At 39.6% G+C, this 17,870-nt stretch overlaps 1 protein-coding gene across 1 annotated transcript in view; it reads left to right on the top strand.

The window, feature by feature from the left end:
• NOX1 (NADPH oxidase 1) overlaps positions 1 to 17,870 on the top strand; it is a 35,693-nt gene that overhangs the window by 253 nt on the left and 17,570 nt on the right.

The following is a 17,870-nucleotide window of genomic DNA, read 5'->3' as shown; positions in this document are numbered from 1 at the left end:
AAAGTGCATAATTAACATAAAATGTGAATGGATTAAACTCACCAATGAAATGAAAGAGAATTGGAAAATCAAGAATCTAAGGCAATTATTCTACTGAACAAAGAGAGCTTGTTTTGGTAGAATATTTAGATCCTTTACATCTTATACGGACTTCATATCCATATATAGATCCTTACATCTATACATCACAAATGTTCTTCCATTTGGACCTATTTCTCAAAAGATTGTTTGAATGGTATTTTGGAGAAATCATTTCCCCTCTCTGGGCCCGTTTCCACCTCTACAATGTAAGATAGTTAAAATACATTTTTAATGGTTCTTCCAGCTTTGAGTGGATGTTCTATCTAATCTGTCTAATCTAAAAAAAATCATTCTAAGATTTGGGAGGGTTAATAAATTCTTTTACTTAAGTTGTGGGCTCTGGGTACTTTCTTATTGTGTTCCTCTTAATTATCTGGAAAGGGCAGTTTTAGGGCAAAGGTTCAATGATCACTAATTGTGGGGTGTTGTAGATAAGAGGATTCTCATTCATGCATGGATTGACCTAGATGGTTTCTGTGGTTTCTGACAATGCGTATTTCAGGATTGGCCCAGCAGGGACCATAAGGCTCATCTAGGCCAGTGATGTCAAACTCAAAAAGAAATTGGGCCAATAATTCATACATAAGGATCCTTGCAGGTTTTATCATTTTATTATATTTTATGGTATTTTTAATAATTTTATTCAATTTTGCCTTGCCTGTTTTGAACCCACACAGGAGTGTTTGTGGGCCATATCGGGGCTGCCCAGTATTTGACCAAACATCTCTGATCTAGGCCATCCCCTTCATTTCACAGAAGAGGAATTTGGTCATCAATAGCAAAGAGGAATCTTAAAATTAACTTCTCTGACTCCCAAGGCCACAATGTTTTTTACTCTCTTGTCTCCCGAGAATAGATGAGAAAACACAATCTAAACTTCTGCTACATGTGAGAAAGCACGCTAAAACAGAAAGACCTACAGAGTGAAAATGGGGGAGATTGGAGTGGTGAAAGAAAATGTACTCTGCCTTAGGCAATTCCAGAAAAGCCGGAATTGCAATCATGATTTCAGATTGGACAAAAGGCGAAATCAATAAGGCCAAGTGAGATAACCCAGACAAATGTCATTGTACTGGAAAGGACTATAGATCATGCAACAACACTACGCTGATTAAATATACACAGCCAATGGCATGGAGCCTGGTTTCTTAAAGAGGAAACCAACCAAATTGCAAAAAAAAGATCTTGATGATAAGCTATCAATGACAGGAAAGCTAAAATTGTAGACTTGGGAGTGGAAAAGATAGATTTTTGAGCTCAGGTCTCAAGCCTCAAGAATCCAGTTTGGGTTCTCCTCAGCCATGCTTCTCTTAAAACTAGCCAGATGTTTCTGTTCTGGTTCTCTTCTCACTAGAATGTCCAATGTGACCACAGAATTCTGCAACTTGCTTCAAGATGCTTTTCTTTTCTATCACAGCAATCTATTTTTAAAAATGTGTTTATTTGTGAAACTATCTATGAATCTGTCTAACTGCTATTACGGTTAGGATAATCTGATTATTCTGTTGATTTTTAAGTACAATAACTCATCTAATCAACATTTTTATTACCTGAATCATTAATGCATTTTTGACTCTCAGATCAATTACTTGGTTATTTAACCTTAACTTAGAAATTGAGTTTTCAGTCAAATTATTCTGCTATGGATATGAAAAGATGTTTCAATGGATTTCTATTTGAAGCTGAAATCCAGTCTTTTGAACAATATCTTTTTTGGTATGCTTCATGCTTTAGTAAACTGTCTGGCACATAGTAGTTGCTTAATAAATGTTTACTGACTAACTGAATCTAAAAAAAAAAAAAAAAAAGAATGTCCAATGTGATCATTGATTTGGCTTTCTAGGAGGCATGAATTGCCAGTATTACTCACTCAATTTGATAAGTGTGTCTCCTCTTAGTAAAATAAAACTGTTAGCATTCCAACCTTTGAGCAGTCTCTTGTGAAGGTGAGCCAGGCCATGGCAGGGCAGATCCTCTGATGTCTACGTGACTTTGCACAAATCATTTCCATTTTTTCTTCTGTAAAATGAGAAGGTTGAATTAGTGACTTCTGAGTTCTCTTCCACTTGTAGCTCTAGGATATAAATATGGTCCCACCCAGCCTCGTCACCCTAAGAAAAATTAATGTAAACCATTTTTTAATATGCCAACCCAAGGTGAAACTAGGCCAATGATAATGACAAGCCCAGAGCCTAAGCTGAAGCAAACTTTTTGATCTGCACTGTTATACTTCTCTTGGGGGGCAGGTGATGTTCTTTTCCCTTGAAGGTGTTATGGCAGAACTGGCTCCTTTTTTTTTTATTAAAGCTTTTTAATTTTCAAAATATATACATGGATAATTTTCAACATTCACCCCTACAAAACCCTGTATTCTAATTTTTTCCCTCCCTTTTCCCACCCCCTCCCCCATTTGGCAAGTGATGCAATATATGTTGAACATGTGCAATTCCTCTGTACATATTTCCACAAATATCATGCTGCTCCAGAAAAATTAGATCAGAAGGGAAAGAAAATGAAAAAGAAAACAATGCAAGCAAACAACAAGAAAAAAATTAAAATATTATGTTGTGTTCCACATTCAGTTCCCATATCTTCTCTCTGGATGCAGATGGCTTTCTTCATCACAAGACCCTTGGAACTGCTTTGAATCACCTCATTCTTGATGAGAAACACGCCCATCAGAATTGATCATCCTATAATCTTGCCATTGCCATGTACAATGTTCTCTTGGTTCTGCTCATTTCACTCAGCATCAGTTCCTGTAAGTCTCTCCAGGCCTCTCTGAAATCATCCTGCTGATTGTTTCTTTTTTTTTCCCCTTCTAGTTTTTTGAACTCTTTTTAAAATTTTTTTTATTTTTAAATTATAGCTTTTTATTTACAAGATATATGCATGGGTAATTTTTCAGCAATGACAATTGCAAAACCTTTTGTTCCAGCTTTTCCCCTCCTTCCCCCCACCCCCTCCCCTAGATGGATAGGATGACCAGTAGATGTTTAATATATTAAAGTATAAATTAAATACACAATAAGTATACATGACCAAACTGTTATTTTGCTGTACAAAAAGAATTGGACTCTGAAATATTGTACAATTAGCCTGTGAAAGAAATCCAAAATGCAGGCGGGCAAAAATATACAGATTGAGAATTCAATATAATGGTTCATAGTCATCTCCCAGAGTTCTTTCCCTGGGTGTATGGAGCCGGTTCAGTTCATTACTGCTCCATTGGAACTGATTTGGTTCATCTCATTGTTGAAGAGGGCCACGTCCATCAGAATTGATCATCATATAGTATTGTTGTTGAAGTACATAATGATCTCCTGGTCCTGCTCATTTCACTCAGCCTCAGTTCCTGTCAGTCTCTCCAGGCCTTTCTGAAATCATCCTGCTGGTCATTTCTTACAGAACAATAATATTCCATAACATTCATATACCACAATTTATTCAGCCGTTCTCCAGTCTATGGGCATCTACTCAGTTTCCAGTGTCTGGCCACTACAAAGAGGCCTGCCACAAATATTCTTGCACGTACAGGTCTCTTTCCCTTCTTAAAATCTCTTTGGGATCTGCTGCTTGTTTCTTATAGAACAATTATATTCCATCACATTCATATACCATAACTTGTTCAACCTCTTCAACTGATGGGCAGCCACTCAGTTTCCAGTTTCTTGCTGCCACAAACATTTTTGTGCAGGTGGGTCCTTTTCTTTTAAAAGTTTTTTAAAAATAATTTTTGCAAGTATTTGCTTTTCCTGAAAGAACATCTCCTATCCATTAAAAAAAAAAAATAGAAGCACTCCCTGGATACCTCATACTGGGTCAATCTGATAACCCAATGAAAATTTATTTCTTCAAGGTTTCAGAAAAAAACCCCTGTGGTTCTTGTGAAGACAGCTGGCTATTCCACCTGAGCTGATGAGTGGTGTTCCAAGGAGGAACATTCATTCATTCAAGCATGTGATTCATATATGATTCACTCATTCATTCCTAGAAGATTGTTAGGAAGATTTGCATTTTTAAATCCAGATCCCAGAAGCAGCCAGTCAGTACTCTAGACAGATATTAGATCCTGAAGGCCCTTCACAGAAACCAAGTGGCCTCCCTTGTCCCTCTGCCCAGAGAGAAACTGTAGACTGCCCATAGCCAGTGGAGATGGGTTGGAGGTTAACCACTGGTTCTCAGCTGTGATTCTGTTAAGTGGCACAGCTATCATTTCATTAGGAAGGCTAACAGGGTAGAAGGACCCAAGCACTTGTATTTGATAATTCCTTGTGGGAGAAAAGATAATGTGGCTGATTCTTGGACTTTCCTGGTATTCTTTGTGAAGAAAAAGATGTGCATTAATATGGCCAAATCTTGGAGTGGCCAAAGGGACAGAGCCAAGTAGCAGAGAAGTATCAGTGTAGCCAAATTCTAAATACTGGGTTTCAGACCTTTCTCCTCTCATATCATTCCCCCCCCCCCCACTCTTTCTTCTTAACAATCTTTAAAAGAATGTCTGTTCTTAATCCTATCCTCACTTTGCTCATCAATGTCTCATAAGAAAGAAAAACTTAGACTTTTTTGTTCTTTCTTTTTTCTCAATTACATGGAAGCAAAAATTTTTACATTCTTTTTTTTTTTTTAAATTTTGAGTTCTAAATTGTTTCTCTCTCCCTCATCCCACCCCTTGAAAAAGCAACATGTGCAATGATAGTAGCTATGTTGCAAAAGAAAATACAGATCCAAAAAGACCCCATGAAAAATCATTTAAAAAATGGAAAAATAGTATGCTTCAATCTGCATTGACTCCACCAGTTGTTTTCTCTGAAGATGGATAGCATTTTTTTTTAATGTGAGTTTTTTGGAAATTTTAGGTCACTGTATCGCTGAGAAAAGACTTAAATTTTTCACAGCTGATGATTGCCCAATATTGCTGTTACTGTGTACAATGTTCTGATTCTGTTTACTTCACTTTGCATAAATTCATGTAAATCCTCCTAGGTTTTTCTGAGAGTATCCTGGTCATTATTTCTTATAGCACAATAGTATTGTGTTATAATCACATAATACAACTTGTTCAGCCATTCTTAGGTGGATGGACATTCCCTCAATTTCCAATTCTTTGCCCCCAGAAAAGGGCAGCTATAAATATTTTTGTACCTATAGGTCCTTTTCCTTTTTCTTTTGATTTCTTTAGGGTCCAGATCTAGTAGTGGAATTTCTAGGTTAAAGGCCATACACAGTTTTACAACCCTTCGGGCACAATTCCAAATTTCTTTTGAGAATGGTTGGATCAGTTCCCAGTTCCACTAGTAGTGCATTAGTGTCCCAGTTTTTCCCCATTTTGTCCTATCCACCATTTGTCATTTTCTTTTTCTGTCGCATTAGCCAGTCTGGTAGGTATGAGGTAATCCCTCAGAATTGTTTTAATTTGTGTTTCTCTAATCAGTAGTGATGTAGAGTATTTTTTCCATATGACTATATATACCTTTGATTTCTTCTTCTAAAAACTTCTAAAAACTTTGATCATTTATCAGTTGGGGAATGGCTCATCTTCTTATACATTTTACTCAGTTCTCTATATATTTGAGAAATAAGGCTATTTAATCAGAGAAACTTGCTATACATTTCCCCCCAATTTCCTACTTCCTTTCTAATTTTGAGTGCATTAATTTGGGGCTTTTAAAAATGTAATCACATTTTAAAAATTTAACATAATCAAAATCATCCATTTTATATCCCACAATACTTTCTATCTTTTATTTGGCTATACATTCTATCCTTATCCATAAATCTGACAGGTAAACTTTGATTCTGCCCTAATTTCCTTATGATATCCCGTTTTATGTCTAAATCGTATACCTATCAGACATTTTCAGTATCGTCAGGGGATGGGGAACCTGTGGAATAAAGCAAGCAGCTAATCTAAAGTCACATAGGCGGTCAATGATAGGACAGAAAGGAGAGCTCCCAGAGCAGCGCTCCACTTCTCATTCCTTCTTCTCATCCCCATTTCTTAGCCACCAAAACTTGCTGTCTCCTTTCCCAGATTTCTAAGGGCTTTTCCTTCAACTTCAGTGCTCCTTATGGAGCCTGCCTGGCTTCTCACTTTTCCTCAGTGTCCCACAGGACTGCTTCTGCAGGGAGGGGACTCTTTATTGAAAAGCTGAGGATTTGGGGAACATTCTATGTGCTGTCCTTGCCTGCATGAACACTGTGATTCTCTTTTTATTGGAGTTCTCTGAATTTAGACTTCTGGCCTTTGTCCCTAGGTGTGCCTAGCATGGAAAGGGCCCTTAATAGAGCTAGATGAATTGCTGCAGATGAAATGAGCAGAACCAAAGGCAGCCCATTGCAATTTCAGGGAAAAAACTCGCTGCCAGCAAGCCAAACTCTGAGTAATTGAAAGCACAGTAATGGTGCCGGAGACCAGACAATGAAATATGCCTTCTTCCTCTCAGCCTTAGCCAGGAGGGGCTCCTAGAGCGCAATCTGGCCCACATGCTCAGATGAGCTCACTGTGCTCTCACTTGAGTGTTTTCAGTTTTTTTGTTTTGTTTTGTTTTTTTTGTTTTTTTTGTTTTTTTTTTTTTTGTTAAAAGGGAGGGTTTGATTCTCAGGGGGGGAGAAGAAGGGAGGGGAGGGGAAAGAATTCCCGAAATGCCAGTGATGTGAAAACAAAAGGCATCAATCAAAAAGTATTTCTTTTTTCAGGCTAAAGAAAGCCCTGATCTAGGAGTCATGAGCCCTGTTCCAATTCCCGCACTAGTTGCCCATGTGATCTTAGATCAATCACTTCCCCTTTGTTACCCCTCATTTATCCCCTCATTCTTGCCATCTGTGAAATGAGGTGATTAGACTGAGGGTCACTCCAGCTCTGACATTTTCTGCCTCTTCTTAGTTTACTGTTCTTCCACGGCATAGTTTTTATTCAAATCAATCCAATCCCTGTCAATGTGCAGCCATATCCTTCGGGCAAAAATTGGACTCCTTTGGCAGTCTCATCTCTTTCATCTCTGTGAAAGTCAAGGGTGACTCTTCAGTCTCCCTCTCTTCCTTTCTTCCTTCTTGACTAGAGACAGAGTCCTGGAGCACGGGACTGATTTACTTGGGGACGTCTACCAAGTCCACTCTTCTTGAGTGCCTGGCTTACATTGTGGTGTAGGGTAAATTCCTAAAAAGAAAAAAGATAGGGAGAGGGATTGAAAACCTGTGATTTCATTGGCTTAGGAACCTCCCAGATGAGGAAACTCTCTTTCCAAATACACAGCTATTCTCTCTATATAAATATTCTCTATATAATTTAGAGTCTTGGAAAATGGCTTGGAGTACTAAGAGATTAAGAGGTTTCCTTGTCCACAGACATACAACCAAGATTTTATTGGCAAGCCTTGAACCCGGGGCTTCCTGGATCTTTCTGAGATTAACTCTCCATCCAGGATACCAACCTAGCTTTTGTCATAAAAATCTCTACCAGAAGGTAGGTCTGGTATTGATGATCACCCTGGTCTAGTTTCCACTGCTGCTCAAGACTCACGTCTCCTAATCTGGAATAGAGTTGGAAAACTAGGCCATAGCCAGTAAACCTTGGAAGGTCTAACATTAGCTCTCTGACCCCCACATCATCTTATAAGCTGAGGCTGAGGGAACCTTGCCTTTTCTTTGGGTAATAATAATAATTTGTTCATTCCTTTCACTTGTGTCTGGCTCTTTTTCTTGTCAAAGACACTGGAGGGGTTTGCCCTTTCCTTCTCCAGCTCATTTTACAGATGAGAAAACTGAAGCAAATAGGGTTAAGTGATTTGCCCTGGGTCACCCATCTAGGAAGTGTCTGAGACCAGATTTTAATTTAGGGCTTCCAGACCCCAGTTCTATCCACTGTGGCACCCAGCTATCTAATAATAATACTGATAATAGAATGGCACTTTTTTTTTTATCATAAGGACGTTGACAAATATCCACAAACATATTTCCATATGCAAAGAAAGATGGGGAAAAAAAGCAGCGTCTATGAAAATGGGTTTTATTTTTATTTTATTTTATTTTATTTATAGCTTGGTGTTTTATCTAAGTATGTGGTAAATTGAACATAGCGCTTTCAAAGCTGTCCCTCCCTTTGTCTGTCTGAACTTCCTTCTGATCTCTTTTGTGCATATTTTTAAGGTTGAATTTTTCAGGTTTTGACTCATAAAAATTGATTTTTCCTTCCCAGGCCTTCCCTGAAAAAAAAGAAAGAGAATAACTTAATCCTTGTAACAAATCTGCATAGTCAAGCAAAACAAATCCCCCCACGTATGTGGCTCGTTCTGTAGCTTCAGTCCTTCACCTCTCTGTCAGGAGGTGCAGAGCAGGGAGAGCAATTTATATAATTACATCATTGCCAAGACAACTTGAAAAGAATAAGACCGTTTATCATTGCGACAACTAACTGACTTATCTGTGTATTTTTTAAAAGGTCTAATTGGTGCCCTTTTTTTTAGAGGGGAGAGGCCACCACTAGCAGTCCCCTTCCATCTCCTCTCCTTTGATCCACACAACCATCCAACCAGATTAGCAGTGTTATTACTCCCATTTTCCAGATGAGGAAACTGAGACAAACAGAAGTTAGATATCTTGCCAAAGGCCACAAGGCTGTTAGGAGGTTCTTGAGATTTCATTTGAAGTCAGGTCTTTCTGAAGCTAGAGTTAGTATTATAACTGGCTAGCTGTCTGGGTCTTCTGGACAAACTCTTAGATGTTCCTAGGCTGAAGACTTCTGGGATTATTCTTATATTGCCCAGAGATTTGAGCCAGCAGTCCCGGGCACTGCCCCAAACCCAGGGAATAAGCTAGGGGGTGAGGCAAGCAAGACAGGGCTTACGGAACTCCAGACCTACAACTATACCAGTAAGTTGCAGACCCAGTGGTCCCCAGCGAACCAGGTAATACCTAGCTGCCTTTGCAAGTAGGAGCAGATCAGGAAGCCCTGGGAGCCCACTGCAGCCAGAGACAATAAATCCCCCAGTACAAAGTCCAGAGCAATGACGAGCTTGTTTAAAAAAAAAATACATATCCAAGCAAGGCAGAGGAGAATGTGCATCAAAATGTAGTGGGCGGCTCCATCAGCAATACTTTAGTCTTCAAGTGGAGAAGTCTTTGTCTCTAGAAATTCGACTATTTATTCCAGATCACAAAGAGTTCATGTATCATGCTAAACTGCAGATTTTTTTCAAGATTGCTCAAAGCCCCCCTTTTAAACATCTCGACATCTTTTGTTTCGGGACTCCGTGTCACGCTTTCTGAGCTCCACAGTAATCCTAGGAGCTTGGTCTTGGGAGCATATTATCTCCATTTTTACAGATAAGGTAACTGAATCTGGGGAATATTGAGACTTGTCCAAGCTTACATAGAAGGGAAGGGTGGCAAAGACAGGATTTGCACCCAAGGCTGCCTCTCTCCAAGCCTTTCCCTAAAGACCTCAGCAAATGAGCTGCTGGCACATTTTTACTCTTTGTGAATGAAGGCAGGCACATATAAAGCACTGGAGTGGATATAATCTTTCTTCTCCTTTTTAGCCCTGGCTTCCCATTTCATTTCCAGCAGTCTGTGCTTTGTTTCTTTGTTCTTTCTGCCTTCTCCAAGCTGTTTGGCTGGGCCTAAATGTTTTCCTGTTTGTCTATGCTTTCCTGAGAAATCAGATAAGGGAAATCATTGGGGTAAATGGAAAGTTTGGAGATGGCCTAGAGGCTGTGGTGGACACCTCACCGATAGGCCAGGTCCCTCCCCAGTGAGGAGTTCTTTGTCTCTACCGACTCTGTGTTCCCCCTCCTCCATTAGTGGCAGAACTGTGTCTGTGTGGTACCATCCCATTCCATCCCATCAGACCTGTGTGGGATGGAAGCACTTTTAGGGCAGCGTTAATCCCACCTTAGTGTTTCTCCAGCGCCTGCAACGATTCGCCAAAACTATTTCCATATTTCAAGAATCTATCATTTTGTTTGTCAGTCACTCAGTAAATGTTGATGAAGTATCCAATGTGCAGCCTCTCTCTGCCTTGGAATATATCATATATTTTGACCTAGAAGGGACCTTAGCAATTATTTACGCACGCACACACACACAAATTCATTCTCTCTCTCTCTCTCTCTCTCTCTCTCTCTCTCTCTCTCTCTCTCTCTCTTTCTCTCTCTTCAGATGAAGTAAGATCCAGAGACAGAAAGATACTTGCCTAGGCTCCTATAGGAAATAAATGCCAGGATTTCTTTTTTTTTATTTAATAGCCTTTTATTAACAGGATATATGCATGGGTAACTTTACAGCATTAACAATTGCTAAACCTCTTGTTCCAATTTTTCACCTCTTACCCCCCACCCCCTCCCCCAGATGGCAGGATGACCAGTAGATGTTAAATATATTAAAATATAAATTAGCTACACAATAAGTCTACATGACCAAACCGTTATTTTGCTGTACAAAAAGAATCAGATTCTGAAATATTGTACAATTAGCTTGTGAAGGAAATCAAAAATGCAGGTGGGCATAAATATAGGGATTGGGAATTCAATGTAATGGTTCTTAGTCATCTTCCAGAGTTCTTTCTCTGGGCGTAGCTGGTTCAGTTCATTCCTGCTCCATTGGAAATGATTTGGTTGATCTCCTTGCTGAGGATGGCCAGGTCCATCAGAACTGCTGACCTGAGTTTTGAAGGGTGTCAGGAAGACTAGGAGGCAGAGGTGAGGAGGCAAGACATATGAGGCCTTAGGATAGTTTGTGCAAGGATGCTATGGTATTAAGAGATGAAGTGGCTTATTTGAGAAAATGTAGTCCCATGGCACTAGGTCATATGGTACGTGGAGAAGAATAAATAAGACATTATAAGACTGAAAAGGTAGGAAGGGGCTGGTTAGGAAGACTTTTACTTATTTTTTAATAGTTTTTAGATTTTCAGTTCCAAATTGTCTCTCTCCTACCAATCTCTCCCCAACCCATCCAGAAGGCAAGAAGTATTATACCAATTATACATATGAAGTCATGGAAAGCATTTTCACATTACCCAGCAAGAAAAAGAAAGAAAGAAATAAAAATCCTCTTCAATCTGCACGAATTCATAGTCCTTCGGTTCCCTCTCTGGAGGCGGCTGACATTTTTCATCATGAGTCCTTTGGATTGTCATTCAGAGGAGCTAAGTTTTTATGAAGGCTTTTCAATTCCAAACCAAGGACAGGAGATAACAGTGAGTCACTGAAACTCATTGAATAGGGTGGGATATGTAATATGGCCATATCTACACTTTTGAAGAAATATCTTGATAGCTGAGTGGAGAAAGTACTGAGGTGGGGAGAAATCTGAGACCAGGAAACTGATTAGAAATCCATTTCATTAGCCTGGATGAGAGATGATAAGGACCTGAATTAGGCTCCTGGTTGTGTCAGAGAGAAGGGTTGTTCTGAAAGTTGTGAAAGTAGAAAGGATGAAGCACCAGGTTCTAGGAGAGGAATCTGAAATGTGAAAAACTCACAAAGGTGTTATCGTAGCCATGTGGGGGGTGGTGCTAGACCCCCTTGCCCAGAGTGACTACTCAGAGGCATCTTCAGATACAACAGGAAGCATTTATTCGGTCCTTGCAAGGAAAGGTCCAAGCAGACCTGAACAGACACATAGCTTCTCAGTTCTCATTTCCCAGCATTATGTCTGGCCTGGTGGGCTGGAAAGAGTGAATTAGTTAAATAGCAAAAGACTTGGGTTCAGCAGTGTTACTACTGGGCTTATATCCCAAAGAGATTATAAAGAAGGGAAAGGGACCTGTATGTGCACCAATGTTTGTGGCAGCCCTTTTCATAGTGGCTAGAAACTGGAAACTGAGTGGGTGCCCATCAGTTGGAGAATGGCTGAATAAATTGTGGTATATGAATATTATGGAATATTATTGTTCTGTAAGAAATGACCAACAGGATGATTTCAGAAAGGCCTGGGGAGACTGACACGAACTGATGCTGAGTGAAATGAGCAGGGCCAGGAGACCATTATATACTTCAACAACAGTACTTTTTTTTAAATAGCCTTTTATTTACAGGTTATATGCATGGGTAACTTTACAGCGTTAACAACTGCCAAACCTCTTGTTCCAATTTTTCACCTCTTACCCCCCACCCCCTCCCCCAGATGGCAGGATGACCAGTAGATGTTAAATATATTAAAATATAAATTAGATACACAATAAGTCTACATGACCAAAACATTATTTTGCTGTACAAAAAGAATCAGACTCTGAAAATTGTACAATTAGCTTGTGAAGGAAAGCAAAAATACAGGGCATAAATATGGTTAGAATTCAATGTAATGGTTTTAGTCATCTCCCGAGTTCAACAACATTATATGATGACCAGTTCTGATGGACTGCCATCCTCAGCAAGGAGATCAACCAAATCATTTCAACGGAGAAATGAACTGAACCAGCTACGCCCAGAAAGAACTCTGGGTGATGACTAAAAACCAACAATGAATTCCCAATCCCTTATTTATGGCCACCTCTACCCAAATAAAACAATATTCAAAATCCATTCTTTTGTCAACAAAATCCATCATTCTTTTTATCAAATATTTTAATATTTCATCTACTAGGCATCCTTCTTGGGGTTAAAAAATGAAAAAAGGATAAAATGTCATGCAAAATTCCCAAAATTTCCTGAAATAAAAACTATTAAAAAAAAAAAAGACTTGGGTTCATTGGATGGACTGAAAAGAAAGTAACCCTTGACCAATGGTCAGCAATGCTGTCTACTTCCTGTGGGTCACGTGACTTCCTGAAGCTTAGCCCTAGGGTCTGACTTTTTCTGCCTTACAGGCCTCTGGGAATAGGGATCACATGACTTCCTGAAATTTTGACCTAGAGTCTGATCTTTTCTGCCCTACAGCCATCTAGGAATAGGGATCACTTGTGATTTCCTGAAACTTAGGTCCAGGGTCTGACCCACTCCATCTCATGAAGCACTAGGTTCTTGAAGAGTAGTTTGGAATGTGAGAAACTCACAAAGGTATTATCGGAGTCACAAAGAACCAACCCTTTATTATCATAAAAAGGACAAAATGCCCTGGTCAAAATGATTTAGCAGCAGGCTAAATGTAAAGGTGCACATTATGTCTGTTTGCAACTGCATGATGGGATACCAGGAAGTGGGATATGCTAATCCAAGATAATGAAGGGGCTTTTGGTCACAAAGGTTATTTTGTAAGGTGAGAGTGTCTCCAGCGTGCCTGCTTGGGGGAGGAAGGATCCCTTATCTGCAAGATCTTTTGAGTGGAGCAAGCCTTAGTCATTCTGAGATCAAACTGTCTCGGGAGTTTGGCCTCCCTCTGAGTATGTGATAAAGTTGCCAGGATGGACTCTGATAGATAAGAGTTAGTTCATGTTCCTAACAACAGCTGTACTGTATTAACATAGACCTTCTCAATAGATTGGATATAGGATGTGAGAGAGAGTGCGGAGTCCAGGATGTCACCTAGATTGTGAGCCCGGGTACCTGGAAGGATGGGGCGATGCCCTTGGCAGCAACAGGGAAATTCAGAAGAGAAAAAGTTTTCAGAGCAAAGATAATGAATAAATCCTATATTTATAATAAATGAAATTTATTATATATTTTATATTTATAATAAATATATTATAATAATTATATTATAATTTTATTGTTTATTAATTATTAATAATAGTATTATAATAATATTATAAATATGATATAAATTATATTTACAATTACATTTTCTCAAATAAGCCACTTCATCTCTTAATACCATAGCATCCTTGCACAAACTATCCTAAGGCCTCATATGTCTTGCCTCCTCACCTCTGCCTCCTAGTCTTCCTGACACCCTTCAAAACTCAGGTCAGCAGTTCTGATGGACCTGGCCATCCTCAGCAAGGAGATCAACCAAATCATTTCCAATGGAGCAGTAACGAACTGAACCAGCTACGCCCAGAGAAAGAACTCTGGGAGATGACTAAGAACCAATACATTGAATATATAAAATATAAATAAATAAATAAATTTATATTTATTATATATTACAGAGAGGGATAATTATAATAAATGAATAAATCCTATATTTATGCTGAATTTGAGAAGTCTACAAGACACCCAGTTCAAGATGTCCAAGGGGCACTTGGTGAAATGGGAGTATAATAACTAAGGGAGAGAGTGTTGTTCACGTGGTTTTCAGTCATGTCTGACTCTTCAAGATCCCATTTGGGGTTTTCTTGGCAATGATAACTGGAGTGGTTTGCCATTACCTTCTCCAGCTCATTTTTACAAAAGAGGACACTGAGGCAAACAGGATGAAATTGATATGGTCTAGATTAGGGAACCAGAATGAGATTAGGGTTTCTGGTGGCCAGAGAGTTAAATGATAAGGTCTAGTGGCAGGTTTGAGGTTCAGGGAACCAAATGAAGAGGTCTGGCTCCCCTGCAAACCCTTGGGATTCGGTGCAAGGATAGGGAGTTTTGGGGACTCCCTTCTGGTGGCTGAGAGGTTAGGGTTAGTCATTTACAGACCTGAAAACCTAGATTGATAAAAGAGGTTTATGATAGGAAAAGTTAGAAATCCTGTCAGATGCATAGTCTGGTTAGGGAAATGGGTGAGGGTAAAGAGAGGATGGCACTGGAAAAAAATATTCCAATAGACAGAGGCTCCTTAGCATGGCAAGCATAGCAGAGCTGGCATGTTTGGAACCTCTGCAAAGAGAGGATTTTAGTTTGGCTCTTTTATATTGAGTGTCTTAGTCGGAGCTAGGACAGTCCGAGCAGATCAGAACCAGTGGGGGCTGGGGCAGCCCAAGCAAGTCAGAGTGGGGGCTGGAACAGCTCAAGTTGGCTCAGACCCAGTGGGGGGTGGGACAGCCCGGATCTCCTAGTGGAATTCAAAGGGATGCTTTTTGACCAGGATTTGTAATTTGAATTTTGATTTGTAATTTGAATGGAAAGACAACTTGTCTGGGGAGAATAGGCCTCTGCCAGGAGGGGCTGGGAATCTGAAAGGGATCACAGATCAATAGGATATACAGTTTCTTAAAGGGACCACCCCTTCAAAATGACTTGCGGGGAGTCACACAGCTAGTAAGAATCTGAGGTGAGATTTTAACTCAGGTCTTCCTGACTCCTCTTATCTACTGCACTTGCTCCAGGACAGAGATTAGAGCTGGATTTGTAGATCTAGAAGTCATCTGCATAGACATTGTAATGGAGCTGATTAGATCACCACCAATTGAGATAGTCTAGAACCAAAAGCTCTGAGGTGAAACCAGATTACAAAGTAAAAATATTTAGCAAAAGAAAAATACAATAGAACATAGGTAATGGTAATATATAGTGTCGAAATCAATTTAGGTATCCTTATACAGCCCCTTTCCTATTTCAGTTTCACACCCAGGGCGAGACTATCTTTACACTAGAAAGAAGAGGAAAAGACCCAGGACTGAGCTTTGGCTGAGAGGATGGGAGCTCTGGAAAAAAAGTAGTGGGGAGTGGGATAGTAGGAATGATCTGGATGAAGAGCTAGCAAAGGAAACTGAGGCATGATCAGACAGGTGAAAGAAGCAGGGGAGATTGGTGTCATGAAAACCTAGAGAGAAGAGCGGATCCATCAGAAGATGAACCACAGTGTCAAAAGTCCCAGAGAGGTCTTAAAGGCTAAAGACTGAGAAAAGGTCATCGAATTTGGCCATTAAGAGATGATTCAAGGCAATTCCGATAGACTTGTGGTATATACAAAGGCTATCTTTATATATTTGAAGATATTAATTTAAAAAATTAATTTCTTTTTGGTGTGGCAAGTGGGGTTAAGTGACTTGCCCAAGGTCACACAGCTAGAGAGCATTAAATATCTGAGGCTGGGATTTGAATTTAGGTCCCCTTGTTTTTAGGGCTGGTGCTGTATCCACTATGCCATGTAGCTGCCCCACTTCCAATAGACTTGTGATGGAGAGAGCCATCCTCATCCAGAGAGAGAACTATGGAGACTGCATATGGATCAAAGTTTGGTATTTTTATCTTATTTTGTTGTTGTTGTTTGCTTGGTTTTTTCCTCACTTTTTTCCTTTCACCTTTTGATCTGATTTTTCTTGTGCAGCATGACGAATATGGAAATGCATTTAGAAGAATTGCTCATGTTGAACCTATATTGTATTGCTGGCTGTCTATGGGAGGGGGCGGAGGGAGGGAAAGAAATTGGAACACAAGGTTTTGCAAAGGTGAATGTTGAAAACTATCTTGGTATTTGGTAAAATGAAAAGCTATTAAAAATGAAAAGAAAGGAGATCATTGAGATCCACAACAATTCCAAAGAATTCATGATGAAAAAAGCTGTCCCACCTCCAGAGAGAGAACTGATGAACCCTGAGTGCAGATGGAAGCATATTATTTTCTCACTATTTTTCTTGCATTTTTTCACAACATGGCCAATCTGAAAATGTTTTCGCTGGTTTCGTGAGTATAATGGGTATTGTATTTCTTGCCTTCTCAATGGAGAGTGGAGGAGTTGAAGAGAGGGAGAGAATTTAGAAATGAAAGTACAAATAAAAAAAGAGATTATAACTTTGGAAAAAGATGTTTCAGTTGAATGAGGGGGTCAGAAACCAGATTGTAAAGAGTTTCAAAGAGAGTGGGAAGAAAGGAAATGAAGATCTTGGATATAGATGGCTCTCTGAATTCAGCTGAGAAGGGCAGGAGAAATATAGGAGGACAAGATAGGGAAAACATAAGCACATTTGTAGGTAGCAGAGAAAGCTGGTGGAGAGGGAGGAATTAAAGGAGAGACAGAGAAAGGCAGAGACAGAAGGAGAAAGAGAGAGACAGAGAGGAAGAAGATGATAGAAGGGGCAATCTGCTGGAGAAGAAAGGTGGAATAGAGTCAAGTGAGGATATAGAGGGATTTGGCTTGGCAAAGAGAAGGGCTACCTCTTCATGTAAGACAGGAATGAAGGAGGAAATTATCAGGGAAGACATGTGATTAATGTGAGATGAAGTGATGGGGAACAAAAGAAGGTCTCAGTGAATGGCTCCATTTTTTTTAATAGCTTTTTATTTACAAGCTATACGCATGGGTAATTTTACAGCATTGACAATTGCCAAACCTTTTGTTCCAATTTTTTCCCTCCTTCCCCCCCACCCCCTTCCCTAGATGGCAGGATGACCGGTCGATGCTAAATATGTTAAAGTATAAATTAAATACTATTAAAGTATAAACTAAATATACAATAAGTATACATGACCAAACCGTTATTTTGCTGTACAAAAAGAATTGGACTCCGAAATATTGTACAGTTAGGCTGTGAAGGAAATCCAAAATGTAGGTGGGCAAGAATATAGGCATTGGGAATTCAATGTAATGGTTCTTAGTCATCTCCCAGAGTTCTTTCACTGGGCGTAGCTTGTTCAGTTCATTACTGCTCCATTGGAACTGATTTGGTTCATCTCATTGCTGAGGATGGCCAGGTCCATCAGAATTGATCATCATATGGTATCGCTGTTGAAGTATATAATGATCTCCTGGCCCTGCTCATTTCACTCAGCATCAGTTCGTATAAGTCTCTCCAGGCCTTTCTGAAATCATCCTGCTGGTCATTTCTTACAGAACAATAATATTCCATAATATTCATATACCACAATTTATTCAGCCATTCTCCAGTTTATGGGCATCCACTCAGTTTCCAGTTTTTGGACACTACAAAGAGGGCTGCCACAAACATTCATGCACATACCGGTCCCTTTCCCTTCTTTAGTTTCTCTTTGGGGTATAAGCCCAGTAGAAGCACTGCTGGATCAAAGGGGATGCAC

Source organism: Sarcophilus harrisii, chromosome X (genome assembly GCF_902635505.1).
Source record: "Sarcophilus harrisii chromosome X, mSarHar1.11, whole genome shotgun sequence".
In the NCBI taxonomy this organism is placed as follows: Eukaryota; Metazoa; Chordata; class Mammalia; order Dasyuromorphia; family Dasyuridae; genus Sarcophilus; species Sarcophilus harrisii.
This window is presented reverse-complemented; position numbering and strand designations above follow the sequence as displayed.